This window comes from Solanum tuberosum, unplaced genomic scaffold, assembly GCF_000226075.1.
Source record: "Solanum tuberosum cultivar DM 1-3 516 R44 unplaced genomic scaffold, SolTub_3.0 scf00867, whole genome shotgun sequence".
In the NCBI taxonomy this organism is placed as follows: domain Eukaryota; kingdom Viridiplantae; phylum Streptophyta; class Magnoliopsida; order Solanales; family Solanaceae; genus Solanum; species Solanum tuberosum.
Window position 1 is genome coordinate 18234 of NW_006239780.1, and position 6293 is coordinate 24526.

Sequence of the window (6293 nt, forward strand, 5' to 3'; positions counted from 1 at the left end):
CTTAAAAGTTTATAATTACAGAAATCCCTCAAATGGATATAATAATATAAGCGTTGATACATTAATCTGATGCGCGAGATACAATAATATAAGCGCTGATACATTAATCTAATGCGCGAGATACACTAATCTAATGCGCGAAAATGAGGGATTTTAGAAATTTGTAAAACTTATAGGGGATAATGGTAATAAGTAAACTAAAAGGTGGGATTTCTGTAATTTTTCCAAAAAATAAATCTTGGCAAATTCATATAGAACCAATTATCCATAAGGACAACTAAGAGCAAAACAAAAAATGAAAAAATTGGCACTTGGATGGGTCAGCTTGGGCCAAACTAATGGACTGGTTTGGGCTTTTCAAATGGATTGTGCGGCACTAATTGTGGGTTGTGCGGCACTCATTTGGCCAATCCATATTTTACCCATATTATTCATATTTTACTCATATTTTATCCATATTTTTATTGATTGAATATAGGTATCAACCCATATTTTACCCATGTAAAAAGTCACTCACCCAATCCATTAAATATGAGTGGGGTTACCAAAATATGGGATCATTTTACCGGTACTAATTGTGCCCAAACTTTAAGGGGTCGTTTGTTAGGAAGTATTAGGAGAAATAGTCCAAGTATTATGTGTGGTATTATTTAGTACTATGTTTTGTAGGAATTTTGGGTCTATGTATAATCAATCCATGGATTAGTTATACACCCTATATGGTATTATAGGGTGTATAACTAATACATTCCATTTGGTGGTATTAGTTCTAATACCATGGGACTAATCTAGGTAAAGACAAAAATACCCCCCTCAAATCCTTTAAATCATTTTGTTTATTTTCTTGATTTTATGTTTTATATTTATACTAATAAATTTATTTAAATAAATTAGCTTACAAATTTTATTATTTAGATATAATTTTTTGTTTCTAAAATATGAGTTATTTAATCTATTTATTATTAATATAAAATATTATAATCCGACTAATATGCTAATGTTGATGTATGAATTTAAGAACAATTCATAAGTCAAATATTGCCTCTTAACGGAAGTCCATTAAACATTACACAAGTAGTCTAAAACAAGAGCATATATATATATATATATATATATATAAACATCTCGAGTATAAAAATAGTTTAATTTATTTTGCTATATTTTATTTTATTTTTTATTTTATGATAAAGAGTTTTAAAAATTTTTTTATTGATACAAAACAAAGTTCAATAAATTTTCTCTATAAATTATTATAGTTGTGTGACATTTGAGATATTAACTCCAATTTATTAAGATGACAATTATTTACTCTCAAATAATTTAAGTGAGAAAATAGTGAACATGACAATAAATTTTTTATTCTCCTAGCTAGTTAAAATGCTATAAAAATAATAATATTGTCCGTCAATTATCTATCTTGACCCAATTACATGAAATAGAAAATCCCATAATAACTCAAGGGTATAATTGGAAAGAATATTTTTTGTAGAGTTTTAAACCACACACAAAACTAGGTAAGAAACAATGAACCAAACACTTAATAAAAATAATCACTGCATTACTAATCCATGCATTACCAATCTTTGCATTACTAATTCATGCATTACTAATCCCTGCATTATTGATCTTTGTACCAAACGACCCCTAAAATTTGGATAGATTTAGCAGATCAAAATGGACTTGGGTTGTATTTGTCAGCCTTAACTTTAACCAAATGAACCGATCTAATGAAGGAAAAATCGTACCACACATCAATTTAAGGGTCAATATTACGGTCTTTATATCTTTTTTTTTACTATTTATAAAATTTTAATTACAAGTATTAGCATCGTCCATGTTCGTTTAACTTTTGGATGAGCCTTTGACCACTTACTATACCCAATATCGAACTAATAACCTCTTATCCTTGGATCGATTGTGTCTATTCCCATCAAATCTTCAAATTCTTGAATTGTGTACGTCTTTGCCATGGCAAAAAATGTGTCTTCAAATCATCCGTATTTCTATGAAAAATCTTCAAAACATTGCAACACAAATGCCGCATGCAAGCATTATGATCTAAACTAGGATATACCCTTGCAGTTTCTTTCCATATGTTTTCATTCATGTCAGACATAAAATACATATCCTTTCTTTCTCTGTATGAGTTCTTAAATCTTTCAAAGTACCAAGTCCATGATGCATCATTTCCGGAATCTACTATAGCTTATCTAAGCAAAGGCGTATCTAGAAGGGACCGGGTTCGCGTGAACTCATCCCCTCCTGAAATCATATATAGTAGTGCTATATTTTTAAAAATAATATTTAAACATAGATGTGTGAACCCACACTTGAAGTATCATATAATGTCGTGTGATGATGATTGGGTGTACCTCTCTACATGAGGCTAGAAATTTGATCTTTTATTTATCTTATTCTATTTTCCTTTCTAAAATTGGGTAACGGCTCTCTAAGTGGTTTGTATAAATATTAAATAATTTTAGACATATAATTTTAAAATTTTAATGATTTTCAGGGATAAGAACCTAAATATTATACCGATCAAATTTATATCTTAGGTCCTTCTTTTCGTAATAGTGCACCTATCATCTCAAAATTCTGGACACGCCTCACGTAAGTGGAAGTATGTGAAATGTTTCATTATCAAAAAATATAATTAATTCATACTCATCGAAAAAAATTTATATACCAAAATTATAATATCATATAAGTATCAAGATTCAAATCATACCTCCTGGATTCATTGTGCTTGCAATTAGAATTGTCCCACCATATGCGCCTATTAAGTCTGCCCCGTCAACAATAACTATTGGCCTACAATATTCCTATCTCCTAATAGATACTTCTAACGCAACAAATACATATAAAAATCTATCACCTTTTTTTCTCTTTAAGCTTACAACAGAATCAAGATAGTTCTCCGTGAAAATGTACAAATAACCTGAAGTTTTGCAATAGTTATACTTCATTTTTCCAGTTGGATAATGTATAAACGTATACATTGTTATACTTAAATTTTCCAATTACATACCAGTTGCATACAATGTTAGTCTTATTTTTTCAAGTTGGATACCAAATGAATACAAATTGAATTTCAACAATCACCTGAAAGTTTTGCATATGATTCAGCTAGATCTTCACACAACATTTTTATTGTTTTTTTCTTTAGCTGGTCATGCCTGCATGTATGTGAACGAAACACCATGTGATTTCAACATGTCTTCGGTAATATCCTTACTGTCACTAGATCAACAAACTTTTTCAATATCATAAAAGCTACCAAGTCAGTAATTCCTTGACGCCTTGCATAAACTCTGTCCCTTACCAAACACGCGTGATTCCCACAAAATTTATGGATTTTGAAAAGTCCAAGATTGATTCAAACTCAAAGAATTAATTATTGATATACACAATATAAAAACACATTCGAAATAGACTATCACAGAGGCGTATCCAGGAGGGGGTCACCGGATTCACGTGAACCCATGCTCCCCTCCTGAAATCATATATAATAGTGCTATATTTTTAAAAAAATATTTAAACATAGATGTGTGAACCCACACTTGAAGTATCATATAATGTCGTGTGATGATGATTGGGTGCACCTCTCTAAGTGAGGCTAGAAATTTGAATCTTTTATTTATCTTATTGTATTTTCCTTTCTGAAATTGGGTAACGCCTCTCTAAGTGGTTTGTATAGATAAAAAATAATTTTGCACCTATAATTTTAAAATTTTAATGATTTTCAGTGATAAAAACCTAAATATTATACCGATCAAATTTATACCTTTTCGTAATAGTGCACCCATCATCTCAAAATTCTGGATACGATTTATAAACACTAACCTGAACAATCCCATCTACCACCATGCTTGATAAATGTCGACAAGAAATCTTTCATCACATTATATATATACAATAAATGTGAAACAAACAAATAGTCAGAGAAGACAATGGTGAGTACTCTTTTGAGCGATGATAGAGAAATTTACGAATATTGAGTAAAAATGGCAAAATATGTTTCTGTTAGCCAATTAACAGGTGAGAGAAAGGATCAATAACTGTTTTGAGCTAAACTAGGAAAACAAATATTTTGTTTGTTATGACTCTCCTTATTTTATGTCTATTATTAATTTGTTTGTTAATTTTTATTCCATATTTTAGTTTTTTTATGTAACAAATATTATAGCCCGTAATTGTTAATGTTAAAACTTGAAACATAAAGAACACTGTCATAACTAATAATAATTAGTCTTATATATATCAATTATAAATTTTCTCTTTGATGAAATCAATAAGAGATCGTGACCACAAAGGTTGAGCGGTGAGCATTGTAGTAAATTTCTATTTTTTTACTTTTAATTAAAAAATTTAAACGTTATTCCTAAATATAAAATTATTTTGTAATATGAAGCATAATATTTTGAAGAAATAATTCCCAACGAACCTAGAATAATCACATCCCAAAATAGATACGAAATATTGAGCACAAAACAAAAATAATAATAATTAAACAAGACATGGTGACCAAACGAAAAAGAGGAGTTTCATAAGATTTGATATAAACTTGTCTTGGAATCTTAAAAGTCCTTTTAATTTGCTTATTTGCTTTGTTTATCATTCGGATTGGATCAATGTGTTATGTGAATCATAAATAAAGAACACATATTTAATTAAAATATAATTAAATATTATATAATTATGTCGTTAATAAAAGGATAATTTTAAGCCAAAAAAATAATGTTAGGGCACAAGGAGGGCATTTTTTTTATCTCAAGAAGTGGAGGGACATTTTGACCCTCTTCCATTAAGAATTTAATTATTTTTAGTGGTATCATACTATGAAGATTTAAACATCAAAAAGTCCAGTTCAACTCAAGGTTAATTATAATTTAACAAATTTGATTAAAATGGATCAAATTCTATTTGACTAAACATTATAAGAAACTAGTGAATCTGTCCGCGCGGTGTACAATATATATATTTAAATTTAGTATATCCTCTTTTTTATGAAAATAAAATAACCTTTAAACAATTTAAACAATATATATTTGAGTGAATTAGTAAATGTGATTTATTTAAAAGATATATTATGAAATATATAGTGTATGAAGATTTTTATTACGATTATACCTATAGTTCCTTTCTTAATTATGCTATAGAATCTATATCCATATGAACCATTAATATGTGAATGAACTTACATCTTTACACCTGCATAAGCATTTTTCTTACAATTTTTTTAAAAAATAATATAAATGGGCTCTGCAATACTTGAATTCGGATTATTCGAACTTCAATATAAGTATCAAACAAAAAAAGTCATAAATTACAAAATGAAAAACGAAAAAATGATAATAACGAAGACAAAATTACCAAAAAAATAAACTAAAAATATCACTTTTATTTTGCCTATAAAAGGGTACTATATCACTCTTCCATAAACAAATTTTATACAAATTATGAACATCAATGAATTTATCAAATAACATTCGTATGGTAACAAAATGAATGTATTCATCAATATATCCAAGAATTACAAATATAATTATTTTTATTTATAATTTCTTGTTATATAAATACTACACATAGTATTAATTAAATTGTGAAGTATCATGTCTTCAAATTTTAGTCTTTAAATCTTTATTAATATTTTTTACATGTATTCAATCATATCTTTTATTTATTTTGTTATATAATGCTATATATAAAGTATGTTTTCTTTTGTATGGATTTTATGTAATCTGAAATAAACTAAAAAAGGAAATAGAATAAAAAGAAATTAATACAATCAAAATTTTCAAATTTTCGGTAGTCCTTTTTTTTCTTTCCTTTATGCCTTTCTTTTTCATTTCTGTTTCTTTTTTCTTTTTCTTAACACATTAATTTGTTCTTTCCTTAATTACAAATTGAATCTCCAAATTTTACTCTAAAAACTGAATTTTAGTCTTTAAATCTTTATTAATATTTTTTACATGTATTCAATCATATCTTTTATTTATTTTGTTATATAATGCTATATATAAAGTATGTTTTCTTTTGTATGGATTTTATATAATCTGAAATAAACTAAAAAAGGAAATAGAATAAAAAGAAATTAATACAATCAAATTTTCAAATTTTCGGTAATCCTTTTTTTTCTTTCCTTTATGCCTTTCTTTTTCATTTTAGTTTCTTTTTTCTTTTTCTTAACACATTAATTTGTGCTTTCCTTAATTACAAATTGAATCTCCAAATTTTACTCTAAAAACTGAAGCCATTTTTTTTCTTTTTCTCCTTGCAATGAATTAAAG